This window comes from Dromiciops gliroides, chromosome 2, assembly GCF_019393635.1.
Source record: "Dromiciops gliroides isolate mDroGli1 chromosome 2, mDroGli1.pri, whole genome shotgun sequence".
Taxonomy (NCBI): Eukaryota; Metazoa; Chordata; class Mammalia; order Microbiotheria; family Microbiotheriidae; genus Dromiciops; species Dromiciops gliroides.
Genome location: NC_057862.1, coordinates 598,732,845 through 598,744,151, shown reverse-complemented (window position 1 = coordinate 598,744,151; position 11,307 = coordinate 598,732,845). Strand labels below are relative to the sequence as shown.

Here is an 11,307-nt window from a genome sequence, read left to right as displayed (position 1 = left end):
TAGCAAAGTTGACAGCAGTTATATGTTGCCTTATAGTTAGAATAATAAAAGAGCAAATATATTTCAGGAATAGTTTACGCCTAAAACATTGAGAAAGATCCAGGAAGGGTAAAATATAAAGAAATTACTTTTTATAAAAATTCCCAAGATCCAACAATGTCCTGTATATTTTAAAAATAATAAACATTTTTATTTAAAGTTTTGAATTCCAAATTGTATCCCTCTTTCCTTCCCCTTAACCCTTCTTTACATGGTAAGCAATCAGATGGAGGTTGTACATGTGCAGTTATGTAAAACATTAGCATATTAGTCATTTGTATAAGAAAACTTGATTAAAAGAAAAAAATGAAAGTGGAAAAATAATATGCTTCAGTCTGTGTTCAATATCAGTTCTTTCTTTGGAGGAGGAAAGTATGCTTCATCCTTAGTCCTTTGGGAATATCTTAGATAATTGTATTGTTGAGAATAGTTGTCATTCAAAGTTTTTCATCAAACAATATTGCTGTCACTGGGCATGGCATTCTCTTGGTTCTGCTCAATTCATTATACATCAGTTCACCTAAGTCTTTCTAGGCCTTTCTGAAATTATCCTGCTTGTCATTTTCCAATTGATGGGCATTCTTTTGATTAGCCACCACAAAAATAGCTGCAATATTTTTTTTTGTACAAATAGGTCTTTTTCTCTTTTGGGGATGTCTTTGGGATACAAACCTAGCAGTTGTATTGCTGGATCAAAGGGTATGCACAATTTCATAGCCCTTTGTGCATAGTTCCAAATTGTTCTCCAGAATTGTTTGATCTGTTCCCAACTCCACCAACAGTGAATTAGCATTCCAGGGTTTCCACATCCCCTGAATATTCAATATTTTCCTTTTTGTCATATTTTAGCATACAGTGTGGGATGTTTTTCTATGCTTACTTCTCTTATACTGTTTTTCAGTTTTCCCAGCAGTTTTTGTCAAATAATGATGTTTTGTTCCAAAAGCTTGAATCTCTGGGTTTATCATATACCAGATTAGTATAGACACTTACTGTAGTGTACTTTGTACCTATTCTATTCCACTGATCCACCTATATAAATTTTATACAGTACCAAATTGTTTTGATAATTACTGCTTTATCATACAGTTTTACATCTTGTACAGCTAGACCACCTTCTTTCATATTACTTTTCATTGATTCCCATGATATCATTGAACTTTTGTCTTCCAGATTAATTTTATTATTTTTCTAGATCTATAATATTCTTGATAGTTTTATTGGTATTGCACTAAATAAATACATTAACTTAAATAATATTGTCTTTTTTATTGGCTCAGCAAACCCATAAGCAATAAATAGTTTCCAGTTGCTTAGATCTGATTTTATTTGTATGAAAAGTGTTTTATAGTTCTGTTAATATAGTTCCTGGGTTTGTCTTGGCAGGTAGAATATTTTGTATTTTTGTATATTTTCTCAAGGTATGGCATATATCCATACTGGTCATTAAGATCAAAGTTTTTTTTTTTTTAATTGATTTGTTGCTCCTTGAATAGTTTAGAACACTGCGACTTTTGTTTGACTAAACCTGAGAAGAGTTTGTATGATACCTTCAATGTTCTAATCAGGAAATTACATAGAGCAGATGAGAAATGGTAGTGTCTCTTTAATCCATAAAGGTTGTTGCAAGTTCCCTTGTAAATTTGATTCAGTGATCTGAAAGACTCGTAGTTCCTGCAATCTTTACCTGGACATAGCACTGTCTTTTCTGATCCATTTGGCTAAGCACTGTTGTAGACAGTTCTGTTATAACCTTTCCAGTTCTGAGCTATTTCAATAGCAAAGATAGTGTTTTTTACTATACCTCTTATAATCTAGCTGTAGCAGCATACCATAGTTGAAGTCTTTAATAATACCATTGAACATCATGCAATATGCTCTCCACTTTTATTTAGCTGGTTCTGATTTGAGCTCTTCTAGGTGGAAAACATCTATCTTGAGTTTCTCAAAGTTCTCCAGGAACTCTGAATAGATCTGGTCATTTACTTTAGTGAGTCTTAGGAACAGGGAGTCAACTGAAGAAATTAAATTGTAATAAATCTCAGCATTCTGCTTAGCCTTCATCACCTGAACCATCTCAATGTTAGGGTGTTTGCCATATGTTTTGGACAGTAGGGAGGTTGTGTGAGGTGTGCACAACACCTCCAGAGGACCCAGCATGTCCAGACAGCTATCCCTAATCCCTGCTGCCATCAATGCCTAGTAAATATACCCCTCCTGCTAAACTCCCCCTTGGAAATATTCCCGGTTGTGTCATGGGCTTTAGTGAAGCAACTCCTGAGGTGTTTATTTATTTTATTTTAAATATTATTTTTGTTTCAAGATGTAATAAAAAGCTTGGAAAAGCTAGTCAGCTAGTTCATCCTATGCTTCTTGTGGTGTTTCCATCTTGATGGATGCCAGGTACAAGACAAAATCTTTCAGCTCAAAAAGTCTATAATTTTAAAGAACAGTTTATCTCATGGTAATTGGGTCTGGGAAACAATTCCATCATGTAAGGTCACACAAGACTAATTTATAAGCCTATTTATTAGTCTTATTTTATTTGATGGTAGACACATCTGTCCTATGAACTACCATGTGCAAATACATGCTGATTTCTGGTGTTTTAGCCCACTCAAAACAGTAAATTATAGATTGAAATATATCCAGATGGATATTAAAATAATTAACAAATAAAGAACAACAAGCTTACCCCTTCTATTGATATGTCAAAAAAAAAATCAGTGAAGAAGTAGTATGGGGAAAAATAACTCTCAATCTCCCACATAATAAACATCATAAAGTTATAAAGCTGGCACTGAGTTGAGCTGCCCTAAACTCTCATGGTGAAAAAAATTAATAAGCTTAAAGAGGGATGGAGGGAATTCTTTTATTAAATTCTTTAAAGAAGACTCAACTTCTTTTAGTGATGCCTAAAATACCATTGGTTTCCTTGGCTGTAATATCACCATCCTGATTCATGTTGAGTTTACATTCCATTAAAATTCCCAGATTTTTTTTTCAAATGAACTGCCCTTATCCCCCTGGTTCAAGCCTTCATTACCTAATGCCTAGGCTATTGCAATAACCTGCTAGTTGTGAGGTCCTTTTGCTTTTCTTTGTTTCTTCCAGTGCTTAGCATAGTGCCTGGTATAAAGTAGACAATAAATGCTTGTTATGGTTGACTATCTTAATAACAAAGAATTCTCCATATCATACTAGCACAAAACTTTATACAAAGCCCTCTTAAAGTTTCTTATTTTATTTGACCAAATTCCTAACCTTCACAATTTCTTCAAGCCAAACATTAGTTCTCCCTCTCAGCTTGCATCTGAAACTTAAGAAGAATGCCATTAGTGCCTTGATCCGAGTTATTGACAATAATGTAAAAGAGCACAGAAATGTACTATTGAAGACATCCTTCCACATGGTCATAAAAATAACATTAAACCATGAATGGTATTCTTAATTCTGGACATTCAACCAGTTCTGAATTCTCCTAACTATACTATTGTCTGTTTATCTTTTCTCATAAAAACTGTCATGAAAGATTTTGTCATACATGAAGCTAACATCTAGATAAATTCTATTTGAGCATTCCTCTGACTCACCATTAGAACAGCTTGGTCAAAGAAGGAATTGTGGCAAGGCAGTCATGACCTGTTCTTCATAAAGCCATGACAACTTTTTGATTGCCTCTTCATTTTCTAGATGTTTATTGAACTTCCTTTTTATAATAATTGACAGAATTGTGACAGGTTTCAAAGTCAAGCTAACCAATCTATGCATACTCTCTTAAATACCATTTTAAAAAAATGATTGTTTTTTTCCCAACACTATTGCTAATAATGTATAGAATGTTGGACATGGATTCAGGAAGAACTGAGTTTTTTAATCCTGCTCAGAAATTTCATAGGTATATGATCTTGGGCAAATTACTGAACTTCTGTCTGCCTCAGTTTCTTCAACAGTAACATTTGGATAATAATAACATCTTCTCACAGGATGGTTCTATCAAATGTTTTTACATATGTAAAATGTTTTGGAAAAATTATAGTTCTATATAAATTTTAGCTATTAATGTTGTCAATGACAACAATCATAACTGACAGTCTTTTCAGAACTGTGGGATATATTTCATCTTGGAGAGTTGACTTGAACTCTCCACGGACATCTGACTATATTCTTACCATCTTAATTTAAGTGACTGATTTTTTTAGGGGAATTATATTGAAAAGTTTATAAAAATATTTAGTAGGTATAAGTAAGACAGTCAACCGTATGTTATCAAGCCAGAAAGTTTGTAAGCAGGAATTATTGATAATTTCCTAATGTAATGGAATTTATTAATTTGATCATTGACAATGCTATGCTAAGGTTTAGTAAAAACCCAGCAATTCAAACAGTTAAAGAAGAGAATCCAGCTTTCCAGACCAGAGTCCAGAATCCAGTTTTCCCTACCAGAATCCAGCTTCCTCCTGATGACATCTTACCACTTCAAGAAGACAAGAGAACTCAGACACTTGATAGGAACAGTTTTGTTTTGTTAGTTTTTACTATCTCCTTCTGTTATAATATACACCATCTGTAACATGTACTCTCTGCAGAGGCCCTCCCTTTGCAAGACCAATGTCAAAGTGTCGTGTTCATGAGAGACTGCCTCACTGGACAAAACTTTTCTCTCTCCTTTTCTATATTGATATTATCATATTATTAGATAGCATAGGATATTATTTTTGGCTGTTTCATTGAGAAAAGTTTTTCGTTTTTCAAATGAAAGCAAAGGGGGGAATGTGGTAAAAAAAAAATAGAGTTGAATGCATACTACTGAAATGGTTTTTGAAGGACCACCAGTTTTTGAAGGACTGCCTTTTTGGGGAGGAGACCATGACAAACAGGTGTGCGCCTGCTGCTGCCTGGAAGAGCATGGCCAAGCACGCACTTCTGGGATGGGAGCTTAAAAAGCTGAGTAGATAACAGAAGCTTTCTCTCTCTAGGCACACACACACTGGCTCAGGTTTGATGGCGTGTTCGGGTGATCAGCTCTGGTCCTTGGTGGCAGCACACACTTGACTCTGGTTCTCAGCCTGAGAGGTAGCTTTAGGATTCGGTGAGTTTTATAAAAGAATATAGAATAAGCTTAGATCTAAGACTATTCATTTGTATTTGTATTTCTACTTTCCTATTTCCCTAATCAGTATCACCTGTTTGTTGGCTAATTAATTTGCAAACAATAAAAGCTAATTAATCCCTCTCTAATTAAAGCTCAGAGGTTTATTTCTCTTACTGGTCTAGGAGATATATAAGGGAAAGGTTAAAGGGGAGTTTAATGCTCTTATATCCAATTTTAAATCTCACACTAATTAGGAAATATCATTTTATTCCTATACTATAATAATCTTCACCTTCTTATATTCTAAGAACCATATTTAGTATATTTGTTCTCAATTGGATAGAGTGTAGGAAAAACCTAAATACATTAATAATTGTTTAATTAAAATAAAACTGTATTTTATCATCATAATTGAGCCTATGAAATACTTAGTTCTATTTTAAACATACTTGTGAATTATTTCCCAACTATGTATTGGTAAAAGAGAGGTTATTTTTTTCCATTTCATTACTTGCTTCTCCTAATGGCCCTTGGGATGCATATCTCAAATACTGCTTTTTTTTTTCTTTTTTTTGGGGGGGCGGGGAGTGAGGCAATTGGGGTCAAGTGACTTGCCCAGGGTCACACAGTAGTGTCAAGGGTCTAAGGCTGGATTCGAACTCAGGTCCTCCTGAATCCAGGGCTGGTGCTCTATCCACTGCACCACCTAGCTGCCCCCAGATATTGCTATTTAAAAAAAAATAACTCCATATTTTGTTTTTTTTTAAATATCAACAATTAAAATTAAATAGGATTGCTATCTGCAAATTGAAGAGTCATAATCTTTTATAGGTACATTTTGTGCTGACTTCCTGAAAAATATTCATTCAAGACTAGCGGAACCAAAACATTAGCTATCCCCTATTTAGTTCATTCAGAGGAGTGACTCTTATCCATGTTCTTCAAAAGTTCACCACACAATGTGCTAGAGGCATTCTTTCTTCTTGCCTTACACTAAGAGGGTACAAGTGGAGCACCCTGCCTGAATATATCTCATCCCTTTCCTCTCTAGAATACACTTCCTCTCTAGAATACACTTCCTGTTCTGATTTAGAAGGCAGAACTAAAGCAAATGGGTAGAAGTTACAAGGTGACATTATAGTGTAACTGTAGAAGGACCAGGTGCATTATATTAGTGTCAATTGATTCAATAATTTTAAAATATTTTTCATTTAACATACTATGAATTTTCCTATCTGTGCAAGTGAAATTTAAATATCAATAACTATAAACAGTTATTATAATTTTTTTCTTTAAAATAAAAAAATACTACTATCTCTACTATGCACAGATGCGTTCTGTCAATTGACAGATTCTTCCTTCATTTTTTTAATGGAGCAACTTGCTAACTTCTAATAAGTAAATTGGCTGCTTCACAATAGTTTAATCTGAACTATTCCAGCAAAAGCTGGATAAGCACTTTTTAGGAATTATATGCAGGGAATTCTTCATTAAGGTAAAAAGCTTGACTCCACATTTAAAGTCTTTTCCAACTCAGAATCTATAACTTTCTTGAAAGTGCTTTTCATAATTGGAAAATTTATCTTGGGAACCAGAGCCAATCTAAGAGTTATAGAGGTAACTGTTTTCATTGGCCAACATTTCTCATAATTTAGTACTAGTATTCTGTTGAAGTCTTTGATTGGTAAATGGGAGCACAAGTTCTTGAGATCCCGTGTTTTGGCTTGCACTAGTAATAATTTATTCTTCTACCTTTTTCAAATGAATTCTTTTACCTAAGCACTCCAAAGCATATTTCAGTATTTCCAAATATAAGCAGAAAAGACCATGATAATTATATATGAAACCATTAATGTTTCATAGATGAAAGATAGATAGATAGATAGAGAGAGAGAGAGAGAGAGAGAGAGAGAGAGAGAGAGAGAGAGAGAGAGAGAGAGAGATAGGTAAAGGTAGATAATGTTTGAAACACACCTATACAGGATAAATTTCAGGTCATTTCATAGCAAAGGCACTAATATTAAGTGAAACTAGTAAAGGCCTCTTGCAGAATGTGGGACTTTAGCTGAAACAATGAAAGTTAGGGAATCCAGGAGGTAAAGATGAGGAAGGAGAACAGCAATAAATATTAATGCCTCAGTGTTGTCTAAATTAATTAGCTTATGTTGTCATCATATGGCTCTTTAATGAAATCTATTCCTGGTTTGAATTTTAGATGAAAAATGTTTGTGTTAAAGAATAGCAACTTATGTTTATATATGTAGAAAGGGTAATTCCATACATTCCTTCAAGTTATTTACACATCAATTCATTTTCCTCTAATTTTTTAAACCACTTATAACAGTCTTCAGATTGTTATCTTTTATTTATTTCTAAGGTGGGTAATACATGTGTTATGGAGAGGCCATAAGTGACAAAACTGAAAAGCATTTACATAATGCACATGGTTTGCAAAACACCTTCCCTGTGAAGTGGTTAATGAAAGTATTATTATCCTACTGTACAGATGAGAAAACAAGCTTAGGGAAGTTCAATGACTTGTCCATTACCACTCAGGTAATAGAGGGTGACAGACAGCATTTGAATGCAAATCCTCCCTACTTTTAAATAAAATTTCCTTTCCCCTATGTCATGTTGTCTCAGGAGATTATATGGTTGCCTATGGTCATTTTATCTATAAGTAATAGGGAATTAATACATTTCTAGATATATGTGTGGTGTTGTTCAGTTGTTTCAGTCATGTCCAACTCTTCATTTTGGGTTCTCTGGGTAAGTATGCTGGAGTCATTTGCCATTTCCTTCTCTAGTTCATTTTATAGATGAAGAACTAAGACAAAAATACTTAAGTGGTTTGCCTAGGGTAACATAGCTATTAAGTTTCTGAGGTCAGATTTTAACTAAGGATGTCTTTCTGACTTCAGGTCCATCATTCTATCCACTGTGACACCTATTTATGTGCACGCATGTAGATATGTGTTATGTTTACACACACATACAAAATTTCCCGTGTATATATCCTATATGTTATATAATTATACATATAATTTTCACCTTTGTGTATATGTCCATTAGCAAGATGTGATTATAATATGGATATATTATACTATTTTAATAACATTGTATATTGCCATTTAATAGAAAATAAAGTACAATGTGCAATATGTGTTTTATATAATATATAATTATACAGTATTTAATATATAATTAAAATGTATATGTAATATGCATGTTATGCATAATTATGTATCTCGCTATTGAACATCAGTATTCCAATGCTTTATTGAATTTGTGATCTGATATCAGTTTCATGTAAACATGGGAATAGATTATCAACCTGTGAATTAAAAGAAAAAGAAAAATTAAAATCAATATAAGTTGATTTGTAATGATTACCATTTCAACAAGTTCATTTCAATGCATATGATATAATTTTTCAGTTAATATAAATATATTTTTATTTATTTATTGTCTCATTGACTTTTTATTATATTATTATCAAGTAGCAGATTTTTTCTATGACCTTAAAAATCTTTTATTCTTTAAAAGTTTTTTTCAAACTTTTTTTGTTACTCCTATTCTTGCCTTTAACTACATGTTAGTATTCTATTACATTAATGTGCACTCTTTGTAAGCATCCTATAATTATTGGACATTTAGCTTTCCTTCAGTTTTTTTCTATTTTTGCTTCTGAATACAAATAATGCAACTGTAAAAATATTTGAACGAGTAACCTTTATTTTGAGTTTAATAACATTTTCAAAGTATATCTTAAGGAGCAGTTATTGGGTCTAAATACATTTTGGTGAATACTTTTTCTTTTACTATATATGTATATATATATGTATATGTGTATATATGTGTGTGTGTGTGTGTGTGTGTGTGTGTGTGAGTATTTGGTGAGGCAATTGGGTTCCAGTGACTTGCCCAGGGTCATACAGCTAGTAATTGTTAAGTGTCTGATACCAGATTTGAACTCAGGTCCTCCTGAATCCAGGGCCAGTGCTCTATCTACTGTGCCACCTAGCTGCCCCTTTACTATATATTCTGAAATTTCTTTCAGATAGAATCAGACAAGTTTGCAATCCCACCAGCAATGAATGAGTGTACCTGTATATGCAAAAGCCTATTCATTATTTCTTGTATTCAATTAATTCTGCCAAATTGTTGGAAGTGAGGTTTTTATCATAAACTTGTTTTAATTGTTTTGATTTAATGGTATCTTTTTATTAGTATGGTAAATGGTTATCAACAATTCATCTTTCCTCTTTGAAAGTTGTCTTTAAATCTTTCAATCTTTCTTATCCATTGATGACTGAGTATTTATGAATATTTAATGAATGCAATAAATTATTTAGACACCAATTTTAGAGGTCTCATTTGCAATTAATATTATTCCATTATAATTTTTCTTTTTCTTTTAGATGTAGTTTTTTTTTTCTTGGGTTCTAATCTGCCATCTTTCCACTGTCCCATACTACCTTTTATGTTAGCAATGTTCAAAAGATTCTGCAATATGTTGAGCATTAGTGATGTTGGAATGGAATGGAAGATGAATATATAGAAATTATTAGCTATCAGGCCATGATGAAAATTGAAATTTTTCTTATTAGGTAGTTACACAGAAAAGTAGCACACATTCAGTAAAATAAGACTTTATTAAGCACCTACTATGTGCCAAGTAATGAGCTAAGCAGCAGAAAATTGTTTAAATGTAAGTAGGTATTTATGAGTCTTATAACAAAATCAATTTCTCTAAAACAAGAAAAAACTACTTGCAAATTCATTTTTAAATAATCCTCATATGTACCAGAATTTTGATGAAATATTGCCATATAGTGCTTGCCACAAGTTAAGGATTTTAAAAATTATTTTCATTCATCAATGTATTTACTCTTTACAATAACAACCAAGAGGATACTCTTAGGAAGAGAAGGAATTTCAATCACGGAAGAGGAGAAATTACATAAAACACTTTTAGGGTTGGAAAAAAGTAAATTTCAAGTGAATCATTCATCCTCTGATAATGTTTCCCTGTGAAATGAGGGAGAAAACAAACAATAAAAACTCTTTTAACTCTTTAATATTTATAAAGCATTTTACTCAAAAATCTTCTGAGGTGGTAGCATAAGTATTTTATCCTAGTTTTTCAGATGGGCAGACAGAGGGTCAGAATGGTGGACCAGCCCTGTATTCCTGGTGTAAATTCCATGGGTTATAATGTACGATATTGGTGATAAATTGCTATAATATCTTTGCTAAGGATATTCATTAAAGACATTGGTTTATAGTTTTTTTTTTTTATTTTCTCTCCCTGATTTAGGTATCAAAATCATTATCTGTGTCATAAAAGCAGTTTAGTTGGATTCCTTTATTTGTTTTTTCAAATAGCATTTACATTGACTTTTCCACATTTTTGCTAGAATTAAATTGTAAATCCATCTAGTCCTGGGGATTTCTTCTTAGAGAACTCATTTGATGATTTATTCAGTTTCTTTTTTCTAAGATTGTTATTTAAGCATTCTATTTCCTCTTTTGTTAATGTGGATAGTTTATATTTTAAACATTTATCATTTAATTTAGCTTGTCAGTTATAGTGGCATATAATTGGACAAAATAATTCCTAATGATTGCTTTAATTTTATCTTCATTTGTGTTGCATTCACCCTTTTTATTTTTGATACTGGTAACATGGTTTTCTTTTTTTAAATGAAATTAAACAATAGTTATCTATTTTGATATTTTTTCTTCATAAAACCAGGTTCTAGTTCAATGTTGTTTTTAAACTTTTAATTTTATTTATCTTTTTCTTTGATTTTCAGGATTTCTATTTTGTGCTTAATTGGAAATTTTTAATTCCTTTTTTTCTAGTGCTTTTTAGTTGTATGCCCAAATTATTGGCATGCTCTTTTTCTCTTTTATTGATGTATTTATAATTGGAAATTTTCTCCCAAGTACTGCTTTGACCATATTCCATAAATTTTGATATATTGTCTCAATGTTTCCATTCTCTTTAATTGACACTCATTTTTTTAAGATTTGATTATTTAGTTTCTAATTTATTTTAATATATGCTTCCACCTCTGTTTGCTGAATAAAATTTTGTGTGTAATGGTCTACAAAGGGTGTATTTAGTATTTTTCCTTTTCTGCATTTGATTGTGAGGTTTTCATGCC

General features: G+C 32.2%; 1 pseudogene; it reads right to left on the bottom strand.

Annotated features, from left to right (window-relative positions):
* Positions 1-1,722: 1,722 nt before the first annotated feature.
* On the bottom strand, positions 1,723-2,232 carry LOC122738688 (annotated as a pseudogene).
* Between the last annotated feature and the right edge of the window lie 9,075 nt (positions 2,233-11,307).